Source organism: Sorex fumeus, unplaced genomic scaffold, assembly GCF_029834395.1.
Source record: "Sorex fumeus unplaced genomic scaffold, SorFum_2.1 ptg000015l, whole genome shotgun sequence".
Lineage (NCBI taxonomy): Eukaryota > Metazoa > Chordata > Mammalia > Eulipotyphla > Soricidae > Sorex > Sorex fumeus.
Window position 1 is genome coordinate 10,872,002 of NW_026606072.1, and position 23,881 is coordinate 10,895,882.

The window sequence follows — 23,881 nt, forward strand, 5'->3', positions numbered from 1 at the left end:
TCTCATCACTGCTGGCCCAAACCTGACTTTCCAGCGGCCTCTGGAGGATGGTGGTCACTGGGCCGCCAGGAGGAGCAGGCCAAGGCACTAAACCTATTCCCACCTGGAGTGGCCCAGCTCCAGTAACTTACTGCAGGAACAGGACACATTTCTGCCAAAAGCCTTTGGGTTCCAAGATTTGTTTCTGAGTCTCTTGGATCATGGCCATTAAGCAGTTCGATCAGGAACCAGAGAGGCCTTGCCTCCAATTATATAGCTGAGCCGGAGGTGGTTTGTGGTGTGTCTCCCACATGCCTAACTTTTGGCCGTTTAATTTCTTAGTAAACTTTGCCCCAAGTTTTTGGGGTCTGGCCAAAGGCACAGCAGCAATTTTGGGGTATCTGAAAGTCTGAAGGTGCCATCAGGCTGCTGTTGCACTCGCCTCACAGGTACAGAATGACCTGCTGGCGGCACCATACCCTTAAGGCATTTCTTTAACAAAGTTTCTTACTTGAGTGTGACTGACAATGCAAAATATAATAGGGGCTATAGAGGTTTAGCCTTAAAATAATCTTACTTTATTCTTTACAATTTATAAGCATTGTTTATCAGCGAAAATTAAATTCAGTTGCTGAAGATAGAGCTCTGAGCTGGAGAAAAAGTTATAAATTTGAAGTCATAATAAAAATGAAATGTTTGGAGTTTCTTAATATTTAAGAGGGCACAAGAAAATGTGCTCTTAAGATTTCTGAGAAAGAATTCCTAGGGATTTGGGGGATTCAAGAAGAATTTGGGTCATGTAACCTGGAATAAGATAGTTTCTGGAAGGGACAATGAGTGAAAAGTGTTAAGAAAAATGTAAGATCTGAATTTAACAAGTGAGACTATTTTGATACTGATTGAAAAGGTAGGAATCATAGTACAGTCCAAAAATAAAGATTTTCTATGTGAACTCAGATCCAATTCGCATTTTACTTGATATGTCTTAGATTTTATTTAATATGTTTCAGATCCTTTCTCATAAAATAAAATACAAAAGTTTATGACTGCTAACATTTTGTCAGAAATTCTACTTTAACCTAATGTACTTTTTTCCTATTCAGAAGAACCAGTGGTTTGAGCGATTGATCATTTTTGGAAACAAAGTGATAACCACTGTGACTGAGGTCTATATGAGCAGTCAAACAAGAAGGAAGAATAAAAATAAAAACTTGATCATTTGACATTCAAGGATTTGCTCGAGCAGGCACCAGAAACGTCTCCATTTGTCCCCGTCGTGTGCTAGTGTAGCCCAATAACATCTGCCCATTATAGGAATATGAAGAGCCTCAAACCAATCATTCAGGGTCTTGATGAAGAAGTCTGGCCATCTCATAGTTGGGCAGACATGAGATCTTTTGATGTCCCGTGGAATCCAGTCGGTAATGGCTCTAATCCAGTGGTCATCTCCAAATCTCAGTATGTGTCCAGCCCATTTGATTTTCGATGCCTTTACAAACAAGACATCATCCTTGACTCTTGATTGTCGATGGAGATTGGAAATCCAGGTTCTTTCTCTAATTTGAGTGAAGCGTGATACTCCAAGCATAGCTCTTTCGATTCCTCTTTGGGAGACCTGAATAGCATTCTCATCCTGTTTGCGTAGGGTCCAGGTCTCTGAGGTTTATGTTAATGCAGGAAGAACAGTGGAATTGAAGAGATGTGCCTGGAGCCGAAGGTTCTTCGTCCTCTTAGCTATTTCTTTGATGCTCTTGAAGGCATTCCAAGCAGCTCTCTTCCTCCTGCGCAACTCAGGTGCCCTTCATCATGTTGACTTCTCAACCTAGGTACACATAACTGTTGCATTCAGAGATATTCATCCTGTTGAGAGTGAATGAAACGTCGGGAACGAGACCATTTCTCATAAACATTGTCTTTGTGAGATTCAGCTGTAGTCTGGCCTTTCCATACTCACGTTTGAAGTTGGCCAGCATTTGTGCTGCTTGGCTGATGTTTGGTGTTATTAGACGTTCTCCAGGGTGGCACTGGAGATTTTCGGTGAAGTGGTATCACCCTGCCATACAGATCTCTTGATATCAATGATCACCTCCGTTTAGAATGACGGATCCTGGTAGTGAATCCGCAATACAGCTCATCGAGGATTCTGCTGTATTGAGTTTGAATGCACTGTTAGGCTAGGGCTTTGATGACTGCTTTAGTCTTAACAGAATCAAAGGCGGCCTTCTTTAAATCAATGAATGTTAGACAGAGCGGCATCTTGAACTTCCAAGAAACCTCAATGAGCTTGGTTATTGTGTGAATATAGTCAATTGTCCTGAATTCTTTTCGGAAACTGGCTTTCTTGCATGGTTGTCCTTCATTCAGTCTTCTGCCAATTCTCTTCAGGATGACTTGAGTGAACAGCTTGTAGATGAGAGACAACAGGCAGATTGGGCGATAGTTGTCAATGTCGTGGATGTCTCCCTTCTTGTACAGTAGTACAGTTCTGCTGGTTTTCCATTGGGACGGAAACTTGCATTTGGACAGGTAGGGAGTAAAGAGCTGAGCCAGTGTATTGATGAGTACTGATGGCAGGTTCTTCGTGCGTTCAGGTCTGACCTTGTCTGGGCCGGGTACTGTTTGCTCCTTTATTGATGAAATGTCGTGTCAGATTTCAGAAGGAATAACATTGGGAATGACATATCCATCCTGTGGAATTTGGTATGTGGGCAGGTGTATGTGGCTAGCGAAGAGATTCGAGTAGAAGTTATGGTTAATGTTCTCCATTGCCCTTCTGGAAGATAGATCCATCAGGACATCAGAGGGCAATCATCTTGGTCTTGTAGTTGGCAAAGGACAGGCGGGAATTGCAAATGTTTTTCACAGCTTCTGCCACATCTACCAGCACTGCTGCTCTTCTCTCTTTGAGATCTTCCTTTATTGCTTCTCTGCACTGCTTTATGAGCTTGGACGTTCGTTTGTGGTTGCCTGAGGCTTGTGCCAAGCCACGTTGGTGAATGAGCTCAAGAGTTTTCAAAGACAGGTGTCTTTTTATGGCTATCTCTCTCTTCTCATTCTTCGCACAATCATGGAGGTGCTGAACCAATCGATCGTATTCCTTGTCAATGTTATCAATACAGGCATCTTCCCATGTTGCCACAATAGTGCCAAAGGGCTCCCAGTTGGTGGTTATTCTGGGAGTTCTCTTCTTAAACTTTGAAGCCCTTTTTCCTCGCTCTGTGAAGTAGAATTTTGCATGAAGGAGATGGTGGTCCAATCCTGTTTGTAATTTTGGCACAACAGCAACATCAGTCTGGCAAAATCATTGATTGAATATGATGTGGTCAATTTCGTTGTGGAAACATCCACCGGGAGACTCCCAAGTCCAACGTTTAGATTCAGCCTTCTGGAACTGTGAGTTGCCATTGATGGTCTTGGTCGTTATGATGAACTCAGATAGTCTCTCACTCTGTTCCATTCTAACTTTTTTGGGGGGGTCACACCGGGCGATGCTCAGGGATTACTCCTGGCTTTGCACTCAGGAATCCCTCCAGGTGGTGCTCGGGGGACTATATGGGATGCTGGGAATCGAACCTGGGTTGGCTGCATGCAAGACAAATGCCCTATCTGCTGTTCTATTGCTCCAGCTCTTGTTCGTTCCATTCTAGGCCATGGGTCCCTATGTGGAATTCTTCGGCCAATCTTTCGATCCTATCTTGGCATTAAAATCACTGACAATGATCTTGTAGAAGGTGTGGTCTTCTTTATAGAACTTCTCCAGCTCCATGTAGAACTTCTCAATTTCTCTTTCATCATAATTGGATGTTGTCACGTTGACAATGAATATGGAAACTGACGGCAGTGAGTCACATCTATTCAAGTACAATAGTCTGATTCAAGTTGTTAGGCATTCGAATGAAGCAATATTTATGGCCAAGTTCATGTTGACAAGGACACCAACACCACTGATGCCTATTTGTCGCATGTTCTGAGGAACAGTTCTTCTCCAGTGTCGAAAACGGCGTGATGTGATTGATGCCTTCTTGTCAGACCAATTACGTCGTACTTGATCTTTTGCAATTGCACCATCAGGTCCTCAATGGATGCATCCGTTGTCAGCATATGTGCATTAAAAGTACAGACAGTCATTTTTGTCCTTCTTCATTTTGGCAGTCTAGTTCGTCCCTGAAATTTTATCAGCTTCTTCTTCCTCAACCTTCTCAACCTTCTTAACACTGCCATATTGGTGACTCTTTCAGGGTCAGGGGAATGAGAACGATTGTATTTACTGCTTTTGGCATATCGAATACAGCACAGTAGCTGGGGTGGATATGCAGGTCTCCTAAACACACATGCCGAGCACTGAGCCTGGAATAACTGTGAACATTGCCAGAAGTGGCCCAAATCATCAAAAAATAAAACTTCAATAGTTTAAACAGTTCTATATGACAAAAAGTACCATTACTCTTGATTAGACACATTCCTCTCTACCTGTAGGATAAACTATCAGTTAATCACTTAATCACTTAACTTCCTGTTAGTCGACGATTTGCTCGAGCGGGCACCAGTAACGTCCCCATTTGTCCCTGTCGCGTGCTAGGATAAACTATAATAGTAGCAATTGCCTCATGTTAATTTGTCTCTGTGAAATTTCATACCTAGATTTATAAATGAATCTGTTCTGATATCCTCACACTGTGAAGCTGTTACTTTCTTCTAAAATTTGAGACACTTAGAGAAGGTAAATTTTGTCGGATATCTATTTAATGACAACCTATTCACTTTGGAATGAATAATCAACACTTGTCTTCAAAAGGAATAGACTCAAATATAATAAAACTCTTATTTTCTTTCAGTTAAACATAACCATCAAATTGTTGAAGCTAAATCAAAAGATACTAGTTATGTGACCCATGTAAAGACTTAAATGATAAGCATTTAGTTAGGTGTTGTGCCATTGTGAAATATGAATTATAACTCACCAGTGACAACAGTGGCAGTACATAGCTTAAATAAATATTTGGGATAGATTCTAATGGAGTTAGAAAAAAATATATTTTCTTTATTCTGAGCAATTTAATGTAATCAGTGAATTTTTAATTTAATGTGTTATAACAGCCAGTCTATTATATATGAAACTGTGGTGAGGTATAGAAAAAATAGAGGCATTAACATTTGCTCTTAAAGAAGAACATTTTTTGTACTTCTATTTAATACTGTAGATATCATAGAATATGCATGACAATTAAAAATTTTTAGAAAGAGGAATAATCATGATAATAAGAATTGATCAAATGTGTATTATTAAAGGGGTAGTGACTAAAGTTTAGGTTAGGATTCCTGTTAGGGTTAGTGATTATGAGTGGTTATAAAGTTGAAAGTTGAAAGTAAAATCTAGCTATAGGGCAAATGTTTAATTGAGGATAGTTGGTAGGTCCAGGTTGAGATTAAGGTAAGTTTAGGGTTAAATTTAGAGTTAGAATTAGGGTAAGGGCAAGGGTATGTGATAGGTTTAGGGTTTAGATTTTGTTTAGTTTTGGCTATATTTAGTATGAAAATAAATGTTAGGTATAGGGTGAGCATTAAATTAAGTCTAATTGATAGATTTAGGCCTAGACTAAGGTAAATTTAGCACTGATTGTGGTTCGGTTAAAATTAGTGTTAGTCTTTGTGTTTTGATGGGGAATATGCTTGAAGTTGGATAGAAAAGTTAGCTTTTTTTATTAAAAAATTTTTTAATAGTGAGACATCATGAGGTATAGTTGCAGACTTACACATTTTTGTGCTTGGGTTTCAATCATACAATGATCAAACACCTATCCCTCCACTGGTGCCCATTTCCCACCACCACAGATCCCAGTATCCCTCCCACTCCCCGTTTCCCCCATCCCACCCTGCCTCTGTGGCAGGGCATTCCCTTTTGTTCTCTCTCTCTTATTGGGTGTTGTGGTTTGCAAAAGAGGCAATGGGTGACAATCATGTTTAGTCTATAGGAAAGTTAGCTATTGGGGGATTATTAAATTCGGTAGTATTAGGTTCATAAGGTAAGTTTAGTATTAAGGTTAGGGTTAGCTTGCATGTCAGGATAGGGTTTATGTTTGCTATGTTCAAAGTTGAAAATGAGTAAAACTCAATTATTAAATTTATGCTAATTTGTTGTTCCATATCTTAGCTAGGGTAGTTATTGGGTTAAGTTTAGGATTAGGACTAAGGTTAGGGTTTCAATAGGTTTTAGGTTAGGATTAGCTTTTAGATTTGGTCACATGGAAGTTGAAAATGAAAGGTATGGGGCAATTGTCAAATATAGGCTGATGGGCTAAAGGCAGGAATAGGCACAGGCTAGGGAAAGTCTACTATAGGGTTAGGGTTAGAATTAGGGGTTGGGATAGGGTTAGGTTTTGATTAGGGATAAGGTTTGTCTATGGTCAGTGTTAAAAATGAAAGTTATGTATAGGGTGAATGTTAAATTTGGGGTAGTTGGTAAATTTATATCTGGGCTTAGGTAAAGGTTAGGTATAAGGGTTTGACATGGGGTTAGGTTAGGGTTCCTGTTTGGGTTAGGTTTAAATTTGGCATGCTCAATAGTGCAGATGAATGTTAGATGCAGAATCGTTTTTAAATTAGGCTAATCTGTAGATTTAGGCCTTGGCTTGCCTGGAGCTATTGTTGGGTTAGGGTTAAACTTAGAATGAAAGTTATGGATAGGGTAAGTTATATGTGCAATGTTAGGTTTGGCTGTGTTAAAAGTTTACAATGAAAGTTATCACTGTATCACTGTCCTCCCATTGTTCATCGATTTGCTCGAGTGGGCCCAGTAACATTGTGAAACTTGTTGTTACTGTGCTTGGCATATCAAATACTTCACGGGTAGCTTGCCAGGCTTTGCTGTGTGGGTGAGATACTCTCGGTAGCTTGCCACGCTCTCTGAGAGGGGCGGAGGAATCGAATTCGGGTCGGCCATGTTGGCTGCGTGCAAGGCAAACGCCCTACCCGCTGTGCTATCGCTCCTGCTCAATGAAAGTTACATATAAGATAATTGTTAAATTAAGTCTAATTGAAAGGTTTAGGCCTAGGCTAGGATAAATTTACCATTGAGTTAGGATTGCAGTTTGGGTTTGGGTTAGTGCTTATGTTCAGCTGTGCTTGAGGTTGAAAACAAATGTTAAACAGGATAATTATTAAATTTATGCTACCAGTAGGTCTAAACCTTGCATTTTGTGCAAACATGAATTTTAATATTAACCTTAATTCTTAATTAATCCTAAACCATGCCTACACAAACCTAACCCTAACTATAGCCAATACTTCAATCTTAATCTTAACCCAATAGTAACTCTGACCCATGTCTGAATCTAAAACTACCAAATAGCAAAAATTACTAACCCTAAAACTATACTAATCCTTAATTATCTCTAATACTAAAATTATGAATTATCCTAAATTAAAAACTGCCAAAATAATTTACTTTCTAATTTTAAATACTGCCAAACCTAACATCGAATCCTAACACAAACCTGATCCTAGCCCTAGCCTAAACACTAATTTGGAGACGAATCACAGCCCTACTCAAGCCCTGATCTATGCTTAAACGAGTTATCAGATAGCTTATATTTAACAGTTGATACACACTTTATTTTTTTTAACTTTAAATACTGCCAAACTTAACACCTAATACCTACACACAAAAAACCCACTAATAATAGCCTTAATCTTAATCTTAACCCTAACCCTACACTAATCCTAAATCTATGAATTAGTCTATACTGTTATTCGTCGATTGCCTCGAACAGGCCCCAGTAATGTCTCTTTCATCCTAGCCCTGAGATTATATTCAAGGCTCTTTAGGAGAATGAGACCCATCCTTGTTACTGGTATTTGGCATATTGGGTATGCTACGGGGAGTTTGCCGGACTCTGCCGTGTGGGCAGGTTACATTCGGTAGCCTGCCAGTTTGTCCAAAGTAGGAGTGAGATAATCAGATGTCATAATAAGATGTCGCGGCCACACGGTTCTGGGAGCTGGTTTTTATAGTCTCTGAGTCTTGGCCGTTGATGGGATTACACGGCGCCAGGGGGCCAGTTGGTGGGTGTGACTCCCGCCTACTGGAATTTGGAGGAGCTGGGTGGAGGATGCTCAGCCCCAATCCGAGTAGGCAGTCTATACTGAACAGTTACCATATATTTTACTTTCATATTTAACTTTGAATCTGTCAAATTTAACATTTTAAGATGGAATCCCTTTATAAACCTAATCCTAATCCTATACTGACCCTAACCCATGAAAGAAAAAATAAAACTATTAATTAGTCTAAATTTAACAGTTGCCAAATACTGTCATTTTTGACTTTTTTTTACATAAATAATTTTAATTAAATGCATAGATTCCCTGATCACTTTCTCTTCTAATTTAATATTTGTATATAAGGATGTGATCTATTTTTGTATACTGACTGTGTGGTCAGTTGCTTTGCTATATTGCTTTATAGTTTTTGGGAGACTTCTCTGTGGATGCTTTAGGATCATCAATATATATTTTCACGTGATCTGCAAATTGTGATAAATTTACTTCTTTTAAATTTGAATTATTTTGATTTATTTTTCTTGCCTGATGTTGTATCTGGAACTTCTAACACTACATTGTATAAGAGTGGAGATAGAAGATATCCTTGCCTTGGGCCTGATCTCGGAGAGAATAACTTAGTCTTTTCATCATTAAGAATGATATTGGCTGTGGGCTTGTTACTATGTTGAGGAAGGTTCTTTACATCATTTGTTGAGTATTTGTTTTTAATTATGATTAATGTTGTATCTTGTGAAAGCTTTCCTCTGCATTGATTGATTTAATCATATTTTTAAATTATCTAACCTTTTACTAATATGAAGTCTTATATTAATCAATTTGCAAATGTCAAACCATCCTTGCATCCCCGGGATGAATACCACTTGATTGGGGTGTATGATTTCTTTGGTATGTTCTTGGATTGAATAAGCTAAGATTTTGTCAAGGATTTTTGACTGTTCAGAAAGATTGGACTGAAATTATTTTTTAGAAGTGTATCTGTCTACTTTGGGTTTAGTGTAATATTAGCTTGATAGAAAATGTTTGGAAGGGTACCTGTGTCTTCAATATTTTGGAAGAGCATAAGGAGTAAGGGCAGTAAATCTCTGAAGGCTTAATAGAACTCACCTATGAACTCACCAAGGGCTTTTGTTCCTAGGAAGATTTTTAATTACTAATTTAATTTCCTTGTAATTTGCCTGTTGAGGCTTTAAACTTTCTTCTCATTCAGCTTTGGGAGATTATACAACTCTAAAAATCTATTGGTTTCCTCTAGGTTCTTCAGCTTAAGATTTCAAATAAATAATTATTACTTTGCTAATCACCACATCACCTACCTAAAATAAACAATAGTTAGAATAATTAATGATCTATGATATATAAACATGACATGATATTAATTTTCATAAAAGCTAGTAAGTTGGTCACATTTGGTATTGGGGCTGATATCATTATGAATCAATTTCATTCACATATAAAATTTATTAATAAACTTAAAATTTATTATTCTCTTAGTCTAAATTTTTAGTGCAAATTTTAGTTGTGAACAGACCATGAATATTGTTTCTCTAATTAGAACCTAGAACTTCATATTTTGCAATAAAATATCAGCAAAAGCATTTAAAATAATAACATTATTTTAAATTCTTGAGTCCAACATGTCATTTTTAAAGAATAATGAGATATCTTTTAGAATTTATTTAATAATAAATGGTTGAGCAGATGGAACATAGAAAGGTAAGCTGTGATCTAGTTTATTTTCTTGGCAGTGCAATTTTCTCATAAATATAATTATTCAATTGAATTTTGAAAAACATAAGTGAATCAGAACTGTAGGAGAAGGTTTCAGTAAATTAAACTATATTGAAAAAATTTACAAGAGTGATTCCTTTAAAAATAGAAGACCTCTTAAGGAAGTCAGTAATCCAGGTGACACAGTGTTAGAAAGTAAATTCCACTTAAATGAGGTTCTGATGTGGCTCTGTGTCCTTAAAATGGCTCTGAGAGTACCCTACTCTGATAACAGAACAGCAAAAATTTCTTTAGAAACTATCTGATCTAAGAAATCAATGTCAGAAAGTATCTAGGGAAATACTAAAATTCCGAAGGTAATTTTTTATTTCTTGAGCTATGTATAAAGGCAAGGACTCCAAAAGTTCTCTGCTACTTCCAACTCAAAAGTAAAGCACATACATACCTTCTTTTGGCAACTAAGTGAAATAAATAATTTTAATTTTCTCTCTAGTTTTTAGTAGGGTAGTAACTTATCATTGTATGAACGCTAATGGCTACCTAGCAAGATTTAGGAGGAAAAACAACAGAGGAGCACAAATTAGGGCAGCAAGGAAATAAAAGGAACTATAGTGTCAGATCACCCTGTTTGCAGGTATCCTTAGTGATCTTTTTCCTTTCCCAGTCCTTCAAGATGGTGCCAGCCTATTTTCTCTAGGTTGCTACTATTTTTATCTCTGGTCACCACTACTGCATAAAAGCAGGATCCAAAATAATTGTCTTTTGCAGCATTTTCTTAAAATTGTATCACAAAAGAACTCCTGATTTGTGACATGTGAAGTAACAATGATAAATTTAGCTTCTTGCTTTAAACAGCTAAAACAACTGCCAAAATGAGTGTAACATTTTTTTGTTTTGTTTTCTTTTCAGAAACTTTACAGCAAACCACATAGAGGAGTAATCCCTAGGAGGGAAAATTTAAAGAATCAGAGAGAGGGAAGTAGGAGTGAGGTTGATAGCTCTTTGGGAGTCTTGAGGATTTTAGTTGAATCAACAGCAAAGTACTAATTAGAATGGTTGTGAGGGAATGACTAGAAGGTGAATGAGGTACTATAGGATAATGTTGTTTTGTCTTTCCTGCATAGCCTCAGGTGGCTTAGGTTTATTGGGTTACTCTAATCACAGTGCTCCTGTTCCTCTGTGTTTATTTGTAACTTCTTTTTTTTGTGCTCTGTTGACTTGTAAATATTGTTTTTCTCTTCTCCTTAAGTCCTTTGCATAGTTTATTCAGAGCCATGTCCTTTATGTATGGACACAAGAAGACAGTAAATAGAGTAAATACTATGCTTTTGTAATGTGGGAGTTAATGGACCCTCAATGATAATTACTTCCTGGGCATCCATTCTCTCAACCTAAGCCTCAGTTGCCCTTATTTCTAGCACCCCCAAAAGCAGGGTCCCGACAAAAAACTGGATGGACCCAGGGCAAGTGGTAAGCTATATGCTACCCTGGCATCGAAATGGGCCTGGTCAAAGTGCCATAATGCTTAACTATAAGTTAAGAGCTTGGTCATGGACAAATGCTGTCATGATCCAAAAAAGTAATAACTAGATTCGGACCCTGCTAGGGTTTGGAAACATTAATCTCGCCTGAGCTCTGAAGTCTGAGTCTGTGGCAAGACGTTCCCAGAAGAGCTGCTCAATGTATCTCTTACTGTGTCCATACAAAAATAACTAATATTAAGATGTTGATTGAGTTATTGGACTGAGGAAAGGAGATAAGAGGTATTTTGCCCAAAGGCATTCAGGAAGGGCTTTCTTATGCTAATTTTGCTACCTGACTTGGGGCACTGTGGCCCAGAGTGCTGGAGATTTGGAGACAAGAGAGATGAGAGAAAGAGCAGGGCAACAAGATGGAGTGCAGAGAGACTGGCAAGGGGGAGAAGAGAGAGAAAAATGTAGAAGAATACAGGAGCAGGCACATGGAGAGAGAGAGAGAAAGCCCAGACTGCAACATGGAGCACAAAGAGATGAGCAGGAGAGACAGGAGAAGACGGGAATGAGAGATTGTGAGACTAGAATGGGGGGCTCAGAGAGACTGGAGCAGGTGTGTGGGAGAATGGAATACATGTCAACTGATCAACCAACTGGCTTGGCCCTCGTTTCCTCCTTCGTCTGCCCCATGGCCTGGGCCACTCTGGCTGGGGTAGTGGCCCAGGCCCACCTAACCCTGGCAGTGAGAGGGAGAACTGTTGGGGCCGGGCCTCTCCCTGGCCACCGTTGGAGATTTTATACAAGGTACCATTACAATCATACAGATAGAAAAATATCTAAGGCTCAGAGAGGATAAGGAATATTTTACCAATAAAAATGGAAAGCTTGTCACGTAGTTATCAGATAAAGTTCTCATGAGTATTGCATTAATGAGACCAGTATAACTCTATACTGCAAAGCTGTTGTTACTTTTGTACTATTTACCAAAGCTGACATACTGTCTTCACATGATTCACAATATCACCAAGCATCTTAATTGTATCCCAGAACAATTTTTAAAATATTGTATAGTGTCACCAAAAAATCCAGCACCCAATGCTATGAAATTTATATCATTTATATCACCCAAAACTATATAAATTTACTATAATTCTCGGCTTGCTAGGTAAGCTTTTAATTATGTAAAAAGTTTTTAATTATATAAAAAGCTTCCCTAGCAAGCAAAGAATCAATAAAATATGATCCATGAAGAAGGGGGAAACCAGTCAAAAGAAAGAGATTCTAAAGTGTAACACGTAAATAGAATTCACATACAGGATCTCCAATGAGCTATTTCAGCATAACCATATGTCAAAGAAGGAATCAGAAAATTTTGTGATCATAAAAAATATGTAGAAGACATAGAAGATGCATATAAAATTTCCATAAGTCAAAATATATTGTCTAGTATGAAGAGAATTCTGGATAGAATTAACAACAAATTAGATGCAGCAGTGGTAAAAAAACCAGTAAGTCTAAAGCTCTCTCAATTTTAAATATAGAAATCTCCAGATTACAACACACTATGAAAAAATAAAGAAAAAAATGAAAACAGCATCATCACATGGGAAAATATTGATTAGGCTAAAATGTGTAATTGGAGTCCAGAAAAAGAATGAGATAGAAAAGCTAATGAAAGGATTAAAATTTTTCCAAATTTAATGAAAATTACAGATGTGTTCTTATTATAGTTAGTTAAATTAGAATTTGCCTTGTAGGCCTTGTGTATTTTAGAAAACAAACAATAAACATTGAATAGATGAAAATAATTGGAAAATAAGTAATATCTTTTCAGGAATCTTTGAATTCCAAACATTCAAAGAAATTATCTGAATCCTGATGGTTTACCAGCTTGATTTTCAGGCCTCTCACATTGAACTGTCTAGGCAGGTTGTCTATTAGGGTCACTAAGAGTGACTTTCTAGCCCCTGAAGCACCTCTTGGGAGCACCTACCAAAAATAAATGAAATTGAAAATATTTCTTTAGTTAAGGAAGTAATAAAACTGTAAAGATTTAAGGATGTAGAATAAAAATCACATCGAATTTTTACAAAATAAGATAAGCATTAATCCATAAGAAAATTATTGAGCTCTAAAAAGAGTACATTGTTCTAGTAGTTTTCATTTTTCCCCTTACCTTTCCTTTGTTGTTGCTGCTAGTGCTGTTGTGGTGTGTGTAAGTCACACCCTAGGTTGTGTTGCACAGAAGATCATACTAGTAGTAGTAGAGCCCAAAAGAGAGATCCCAGGGATCTGACTCATAGCTGCATGCATGATAGGCAGGTGCTCTATTACTGACTCATATCCCTGGACATCAAATAGGAAGTGTAAGTTACCTTTTATAATAAAAGAAATCACAGTGATTTAACAGCATCCTAAATAACAAGACAAATTCACAAGATTCTGAGGAGCAAGAAATAGAAATAAATGTTTTAACTGGTCACACTGTTTATCACCAGTGGAGCGATAGCACAGCTGTAGGGCGTTTGCCTTGCAGGCAGCCAACATGGCCAACCCGAGTTCGATTCCTCCGCCCCTCTCGGAGAGCCCGGCAAGCTACCGAGAGTATCTCGCCCGCCCAGCAGAGCCTGGCACGCTACCCGTGACGTATTCGATATCCCAGACACAGTAACAACAAAGTCTCCCATGGAGACGTTACTGGGCCCGCTCGAGCAAATTGATGATCAATGGGAGGGCCTTTTAAGGAAATGAACTAAAGTTCTCAAATGAAACTGCAAGTAAAGTCTTTCAGAGGTCACACCTCAATGTTTTAAATTAATGGGAGGTATAAAAAAACTATAAATGGAGGTTAAGGTGGTATATGTCAGAATTTAAAATGTCAGATAAGTGTACTCTTCAACAACCTGGTTTTATTCATAATTTTTCAACTTCTTATAGTTTTAAACCAAAGCATGGCTGTGCAGCAAGAGCGTTTCTGGCTCCATGTGAATATTTTGTCCATGAAGTACCTCATCTACTTATACAGGAATAAGTTAGTTTATACCTGTGAATTTACCATACCATCACACACAAAATCATGATCCTTAGTCGTTTTTTGATCTAGCTGTGTTGGCTTGATCTATGATTAGAACAACAGTATAACAGAATTGTGATAAATGCCTGTTTAGACTCTGAAAACAGATTCACACTCTTTGGCCAGAGAATGTTGACTCTCGTGGTATATATGGTATAGCACAAAGATACAAGCACAAAGTTCCTAAGACCTGTAAACCCAGCGCTTCTTTAAACTTAGGGTTGGGGAAGGAGAACCTCCTGCCTATGTCTAAGAGTTGAGTTGGTGAACATAAGGTGAGCATAAGATACACAGGTCTTGAATAAATTTCTGAAGGTAAAATATTGCCAACCAAGAAAAGAGTGGAGAAAAAATTCATGCCAGTAAATCACTGTTATATTCAAGATGGGAAATTGGAGGGTTACTTACAACATTTAGCATCAAAGAGGCTTGACCAATAATGTCTTCCTTAAAACAGTTTTTCACTAATATAAAAGAAAATAGATTTGCATTTTTAAGAATATTTAATTATATAATACACAGGAATTATGAATCTCTCTTTTTTAAAACTTTTATTAGTGAAACACCATGAGGTACAGTTGTAGACTTACAAATTTTTGTGCTTGGGTTGAATCTTTCTTTTGAAATTATTTAATGATAAAATCCTTTCAACCAAGAAATTACTAGAGAAAATTATAGTAAAAGAACTGGTGATTATTATTGCATCAACTGAACTATAAAAAGGCTAAGTAAGAAAAAATTATGAGGAAATTATGGTTATAGAACACATTTAAATACTATAAACCCTGAAACAAAATTTTATATAAACAAAATTAGGGACTAGAAGGAAGACTGAAATATATGTAAGAGTTTGAATTTCTTCATTTAGAGGAAAGAGTCAATTTTCTGTCTAAAATTGAATATCTCTTAAAAGGTATCCAAAACCTTGATGTTAAATATTACTTTGTCTATATTTATTACTCAGGAAGGTTAAAAAATATATCTTAAAGCAAAGAAAGATACTTAAACTTGAACTATTTCTTTAGTTTCTTCTAAAGAAACTTGTTAAATCCAAATATTAAATTTAGGGTTGCTCCTGTGTCTTGAAGCTCCATCTGCGTTGAGTGTGTACTTCCTTTTTCCAAGATGTAGGAATAGAAGGAGAAAGAGGAGGAGGAAGAGGAATAGGAGGAAGAAAGTTCTTCCAGATGGAGATTGTTCAGTTCAGGTCCATGACTATCAACACTTTTTACTCCAACAAAGAGATCTTCCTGTAGGATCTCATCTCCAATTCCTTAAACACACACTGACATATACCATGAGAGACTGACTGATCCCAACAAGCTGAACTTGGGAAAGGAGATGCACATCAATCTCCTCCCCAGCACGTAGGACCATACACTCATTATCATGGATACTGGAATTGGCATGACCAAGTCCAACTAGATCAGTAACCTGGGCACCATCCCGAAGTCTAGGACCAAGCTTTCATGGAGTTACTGCAGGCAGGTACCTTCATCTCCTAGATCAACCAGTATGGGGTCAGGCTTTATTTGGCTTGATTTGTGGCAGGAGAGTCAAAGGTCGGAAGCAACCACAACCAACAGATGAGCAAAATGCCTGGGAGTCTTCTAGGGGTGGTTCCTTCATGCCTGGACTGACATCAGTGAGCCTATGTGTTGAGAGACAAAAGTTATTTTACATCTGAAAGAGGACCAGAATGAGTAGCTGGAGGAAAGAATAAAGGAGCTTGTAAAGAAACACTCCTAGTTTATCATCTACCCTGTTACTCTTCTTTGTGGTGAAGGAATATGATAAAGAAATGTGATGATGAGAATGAAGAGAAGGAAGACAAAGAGGAAGACAAGAAAGAGGAAAATGTGTTATATGACAAGTCTGAGATAGAAGATGCTAGTTTTGATGAAGAGAAAGAAGAACATAAGGTTGGTGACAAAAACAAAAGGTTAATCAAGTACACTGATCAAGAAGAACTGAAGAAAACAAGCCTATCTGGAACCCTGATGATATCACTAATGAGGAGTACAGGGAGTTTTACAAGCTTCTGACCAACTGGGGATAACCACTTGGCAGTGTACTTTTCAGTTGGACAGTTGGAATTCAGAGCACTTCTTTTTATCCCAAGACCTGCTCTCATTGACCTTTATGAAAACAGAAAAAAAACCCATTAAGTTGTATATTTACAAATTTTTGATAATGTATAATCGTAAGGAACTAACCCCTGAGTATCTGAATTTCATTACAAGTGTGATGGAAACTGATGATCTCCCTTTAAATATTTCCTGGGAGGTGCTGCTACAAAGGAAAAATTTAAAAGTTATTAAAAAGAACTTGGTCAAAAAATTCTTAGAAGTCTTCATTGAACTGGGAGAAAGAGAACTACAAAAAGTTTTATGAACAGTTATCTAAAGATATCAAGCTTGGAATCCATGAAGATTCTCAGAACCAGAAGAAATGTTCAGGGCTGCTAATGTATGACACATCCACACATCTATCTCAGATCCACACATCTATCTCAGACTTGTCATATAACACATTTTCCTCTTCTTTCTTTTCTTCCTCTTTGCCTTCCTTCTCTTCAATCTCATCATCACATTTCTTTATCATATTCCTTCACCAAAAAGAAGAGTAACAGGGTAGACGATAAACTAGATGATAGAATGGTTTCTCTCAAGGACTATTGTACAAGAATAAAGGAAAAACACAAACACATTTATTACATCACAGATGAAACCAAGAACCAAGTTGCCAACTCTACTTGACATTTTTTAGAGCAGGTCTGGAAGCACAATTTAGAGGTGATCTATGTGATTGAGCCCATCTTTGAATACTCTGTTCAGTCACTGAAGGAATTTGAAGGCAAAATCTTGGTGTCTGTCATCACAGATGGCTTGGAACTTCCAGAAGACAAAGAGAAGAAAAAGAAACAAGAATAGAAAATGTCAAAATTCGAAAACCTCTGCAAAATCATGAAGGACACATTGGAGAGGAGGAAAAGGTGGTTTTCTCCAACTGACCAGTAACATTCCCACGCTTCATCATCACAAGCACATAAAGCTTGATGGTGAACATGGAAAGAACAATGAAGGCTCAAGCCCTGTGTTACAACTCAAAAGCAGTCCACCTGGTAGCCAAAATACACCTATAGATCAACCCAGACCTTTATTGAGATCTTGTAACAAAAGGCTGATAATAAGTCAGTGAAGGTTTTATCATCCTGGTTTACAAGACCACACTTCTGTTCTCCAATTTCTGCCCCAAACACCTCCAGAGCCATGTCAACAGAATCTGAAGAATAAGCAAAACTGTTATTGATGAAGATTAGAGATGATCTATATTGTTGAGCCAAAGCACAGGTACTGTGTCTACTGCTGACTAGAGTACTACAATACCACCCCCAGGGGAAGATGACACCCACCCACATGGAAGAATTGGAATGAGTCCCAGGAGTTCCTGTCCCACACTCCATGGTTGGTCTTTATTCCATCTGATAACATATTTTCAATTACATTTATTTTTATTTCTATTGAAATTTTAAGAAATGTATGGCATGACATAACTACATAAAGAAAAGATAAGATTTCTCTTCTCTGATATTGTTATATGTTAACTACTAAAGCAGAACTAGTTAATATAGAGTATTATGTTGACTTCAGCCCTGGCTGAAGCTATAGCACAGTGGGTAGGACTGGAGCTATAGCACAGCAGGTAGGGCATTTGCCTTGCAGGCGGCCGACTCGGGTTCAATTCCTCCATCCCTCTCAGAGAGCCTGGCAAGCTAAGAGAGTATCCCACCCGCACAGCAGAGTCTGGCAAGTTCCCCGTGGCATATTTGATATGCCAAAAACAGTAACAACAAGTCTCACAATGGAGGCATTACTGGTGCCTGCTCGAGCAAATCAATGACAGTTTTTTTAAAACTTTTTTATTAGTGAATCACCATGAGGTATAGTTACAGATTGACATATTTTTGTGCTTGTGTTTCAGTCATACAATGCTCTAGTAAACATCCCTTCACCAGTGCCCATTCTCCACCACTGAAGTTCCCAGTATTTCTCCCACCCCATCCCCACCCCATCCCCCACACCCCACCCCGCCTCTGTGGCAGGGCATTCACTTTTGTTCTCTCTCTCCTTTAGGGTGTTGTGGTTTGCAGTAGAGGTATTGAGTGACCAATGTGTTCGATCTATAGTTTACTTTCAGCACACTTCTCCCATCCTGAGCAGGTCCTCCAACCACACTTTCCTTGGTGTTTCCTTCTCTATCTGAGTTGCCTTTTCCCATGAGAAAGGCTTCCAAGCCATAGAGAAAACCTCCTGGTACTTATCCCTACTATTCTTGGGTGTTATTCTCCCATTCTGTTACTTTATATTCCAGAGATGGGTGCAATCTTTCTATGTCTGTCTTTCTCTTTCTGACTCATTTCACTTAGCATGATACTTTCCATATTGATCCTCTTATATGCAAAGTTCATGACTTCATCTTCTCTAACAGCTGTGAAGTATTCCATGTGTAGATGGACCAGAGTTTCTTTAACCAGTCATCTGTTCTTGGGCACTTGGGTTTTTTTCCAGATTCTAGCTATTTTAAACAGTGTGCAATGAACATAAAAGTGCAGATGTTATTTTGACTATACTTTTTTGCCTCTCCGTGATATATTCCCAGAAGTGGTATTGCTGGGTCAAATGGGAGCTCAATTTCTAATACTTTTAGAAGCGTCCATGCTGTTTTCCAAAAGGGCTGAACCAGTTGGTACTCCCACCAGGAGTGTAGGAGGGTCCTTTCTCCCCACATCCACACCAACAACGGTTGCTTTTGTTCTTTTGGATGTGTGCCAGTCTCTGTGGTGTGAGGTGGTATCTCATGGTTATTTTGATCTGCATCTCTCTGATGATACCTGCTGTTACTGTAGTAGAAACTGCTTGCCACACACCTCTATGAATAAAGTCTATTGCACTGCATCTGTTTGATGAGGATATTATTCACAGAGCTTGTGTTCCAAAGAAAAGTACTGTTTAGTGCAACACAGTTCTTAGCTTTCCTAGCCATATTGTAAAGCGGTTCAAAGAGTAGCTCAACAAGTTTTGTTCATGGAAGTACCCTAGTCAAGTTCTCTTTAAATACTGCAACATATACAGAGGAGTTAGAATAAAAAAATTAAATTAAATCTACTAAGTCTACCAAAAATAGCATATATAGAATAAACATTTTATTAAATTACTTTCAATTTTGGTTAGTACATCATCTGTCATCCTTTATCCCTAGTGAGATATTTATATACATTTTTACTCCATGAACTCTGTATATGTTCAATATTAGATACGTGAATCTTCAAAAGATGTATAGAATGATATTCTGCAGTCTTAGTATTATTTGGAATATTTTGTTAATTTCTTCTAATTATTAGTATGTCTATTCTTTGATTTCATTATAACTCAATGAACATGTATAGGTGTCACAGAAATAATGAAAAATTATTTAAACCAGCTAAATTTGCAAACAATTTATACAGAGTATTTTGGTTCCTTGTGGAAATTTTTAGTAGAAGTAGAGAAAAAGATAAAAAAGAATAATAATAAATAAAGCTAATTTGGATTAGTGACCTAATTTCCAAAAGTCTGTATCAAATTGAAGACTCACCTTTTTACCTTTTGGCTACCCAACTACAAATCAATCCAATTGCCTTTTTAATTTTAGATTTTCAAATAATTTTCAAGGATTAAAGTCTAACTGAAATAATACTGATGATATTTATGATTAGCCAATAATACTACTTGAGGGCTGGAATGATAGCACAGCGGTAGGGCATTTGCTTTGTGCACAGCTGGCTGAGAGAGGTTCAATACCTCCGCGATTTCTCCGCCCCTCTCTGAGAGCCCGGCAAGCTACCAAGAGTATCTCACCCACAGGGCAAAGCCAGGCAAGCTACCAGTGACGTGTTCCATATGCCAAACACAGTAACAACAAGTCTCACAATGGAGATGTTACTGGGCCCACTCAAGCAAATGGATAAACAGCGGGAGGACAGTGCTACAGTGCTACAGTACTTCTTGAGAAAAAAAAAAAAACAGAAGAATTAAACTACCAATTTATAATACACCTTCATCTTTTATTTCTTTTGAGCCTGGGTTCTGAAAATTATAAGGAATATAGATAAGGTGAACATGGGAAAACTATCTATAATGAGCAGTGTTGATGCACTTCTTGGGATTTTTATGAGGCCCTTAGGAAAATGTCTCTAAGATGTGCTGTGCAATTAGTCCTTTTTTTTTTTTTTATAAATAACAGAGAATAGAAACTTCAAGAGAAATATAGGACAATTAAAGGTCCTGAAAGGCATTGAAAGAGTCAGTAGGCTCTTGGCTGAGAGGAAATTACAAAAAGCAAGAAGCTGAAAAAAATATTGGGATGACAGACTCATAAAAAGAAGCGAATTAAGCCAGGACCTTTTGGTTTAATTCTGCAAAGTCTGAGGCTGCCAAAATAAGTTGGATTGAGAATTTCAAATGACATCTCTGTTTTTTAGATATCTGCATCTGGCAGTTCAATTTTTAAAATTGAAATTTAAATTTAGAAGATGTGGAGTTCTTCTGACATTAAATTCAACCATGTGAAATTGTTGTTTTTAGCATTTTTATATATTTTAATCTACTTTCTACCACACAGTTCCCTAATTTCCCCAAGGGTTAGACAGATATAAATTTGAGCTGTGGTTTAGTTACATCCTATACATGTCAACTCTAGATTAACTTTGCTCATTTGGAAGGTGGGGATGCTATTATCCAGGGGTTATAGAGAAAACGATAGGAATTGTGTATTATTTGCCCAGGAAGTATTCAGTGGCTTTCCTGAATACTTAAATTATTATGAAATGCACCTTTTATTCTACCCCTCACCTTTCTTCAATTGCTTCTCTGACTTTTCAATGTCCTGGAGTCATACTCTGTGGCTTCTGAATTTTGCTCATTTTGCCAGAATTGATTTTAGTTATTCACATACTTTTTATACTCATGTCAATGAGAAGTTTTTCTATTCCTCAGAAAGCTGTTTGCTTCTATTCCTTTGCCGGGAGCAATGGTCTCCCAATTCATTTCTCTCCATCCTACTCATAGGTGCCATTTCCTTCGAGAAATTTTAGACTGCCCCCATAATGTCTGCCCTTATATTAAACTATAAGAAAAAATGCCACAGGACCTATAATTTGCCTCTAAGTTCTTCCACCAATCTTTATTATAATTTGTCTCATTTTTTTCTCATTCCCCTGGGAAAAGATATATATGGCTCATTTCCCACTGCCTTCTACAAAAGAGGATAGTGCTGGGCACATTTTAGAAGCTCAGTCACTCTCTTCAATGCTGTCACATCTCAGAAACTTACATTTCAGCACATTTCATTTTTTTCCCCAATTCTCCCAGATACTACTTTTTCTTGTAGACACAACTCACAAAAGTATGGGCTGGCTGATAAGAAGAAAATTTTTCTGTATCATTGTTAGATACACAAAGAAGATTTAGTCCACGTAAATTAGTGATTCTTCAATACACAGGTGTTTGGTTTATGCCCATGTTCTGTCTTTGTTTAAATTGTTTATAGTGTCAAATGAGCATTTAAAGAAACATTAGAATCTTAATGAAAATGTTCTAAATGTGATTGAAAAATGTTATTTACCAGATTTAAGGGCTGGAGCAATAGCACAGTGGTAGGACATTTGCCTTGCACTTAGCCAACATAGCCAACCTGAGTTCGATTCCTCTGCCCCTCTCGGAGAGCCCGGCAAGCTACCGAGAGTATCTTGCCCACACAGAAGAGCCTGGCAAGCTACCCGTGATGTATTCAATATGCCAAACACAGTAATAACAAGTCTCAAAATGGAGATGTTACTAGACCCGCTCGAGCAAATCGATGAACAACGGAAGGACAATGACAGTGACAATGACCAGATTTAAAATTTGACAATATAAAGTAAGTACATGAAGGCGTAAGTGTCCATCATGACCCCAGTAGAAAAAAGAGAATCAGGCTTTCTCCTGCTCTCCACCTTTGACCTATTCTGTGAACTTATTGTGTGCGTGCCCCTAAGAATTGTTTTTGCAGGACTAATAAGTAATAAGTCTCACTTTCATTTCCATAGTGATTATAACTGAACAATATATTGTTGTCGTACTAAGGACTGTAAGGGCTAGGCCAGTCACATATTAAATGGCCAGCACAAAGAATGTACTTAGAACTGGGAGTTTATAATTTTTTAGTGTCTCCATTCTATTTTTATGACTTAATTATTTTGTTAATTAAAATGTTCCCATTTTGTGTTTCCATTCATCTGCTGATGAATATGCAGGCTATAGTGAAAGTAATAGTGCAATAAACACACCGCTACAAGTATTTCTTATTAAGACTTTTAGCTGTTTTCTTTTGTATATATACACAACATCAGAATTTCTAGATTACAAGGTAACTCAATTTTTAATGCTTTGAGCAAACTCCATAGTGTTTTTTATAGTGACTATGCCAATTTATATTCTACCAATGATGCAACATAGTGAAAAAATTTTCATTTTCCTATACATCCTTGCCAGCACTTATTATTTCATATTCTTTTGAGAATAGCTTTTTTCAACAGGTGTGGATTCTATGTCTCATTGTGGTTTTGACTTTCACTTTAATGATAAATTACAAGCAGTTTTCTATATGCACTTTAATAAATTTGGAAAATTTTCTGTTTTGATGCTGTTGTGTAATTTTTTTTTATTAGTAAAACACCATGAGGTACAGTTGTAGACTTACAAGTTGCTGTGCTTGGGTTTCAGTTATACAATGATCGAGTACCCATCCCATCACCAGTGCCCATTCTCCATCCCCACCAATCCCAGTATCCCTCCCACCTCCCCATCCCCCATCCCACCCTGCCTCTGTGGCAGGGCACTCACTTTTGTTCTATCTCTCCTTTTGGGTGCTGTAGTTTGCAGAAGAGACATTGGGTGGCAATCATGTTCGGTTTATAGACTACTTTCAGCATGCATCTCCCATCCTGGGCGGATCTTCCCAGAACCCTTTATTTGGTGCTCCCTTCTCTATCTGAGCTGCCTTTACCCCTAGAGTGTGCGGCTGGCCTCTCAGCCATGGAATAAACAACCTGGTATTTATCACAGTTGTTCTCGGGTGTTAGTCTCTTATTTTGTTACTTTATGTTCCCCAGATGAATGCAATCTTTCTACGTTTGTCCCTCTCTTTCTGACTCATTTCGCTTAGCATATTTTCCATGTAGTACCACTTGTATGTACATTTCATGACTTCATTTTTTCCAACTGCTACATAGTACTCCATTGTGTAGATGTACCAAAGTTTCTTTAATCAGTCATCTGTTGTTGGGCACTCAGGTTTTTTCCATATTCTAGCTATTGTAAACAGTGCTGCAATGAACAAACAAGTGCAGATGTCACTTCGACTGACTATACTTTTTTTTTTAAAAAAAAATTTATTAGTGAGACACCATGAGGTACAGTTGTAGACTTACAAATTTTTGTGCTTGAGTTTCAATAATTCATTTCATTTCATTTCATTTCATCATCCT

At 37.6% G+C, this 23,881-nt stretch overlaps 1 pseudogene; it reads left to right on the forward strand.

The window, feature by feature from the left end:
* The first annotated feature begins 2,076 nt into the window (after window positions 1-2,076).
* Window positions 2,077-17,479, forward strand: LOC130021294 (heat shock protein HSP 90-alpha-like; annotated as a pseudogene).
* Window positions 17,480-23,881: the final 6,402 nt, after the last annotated feature.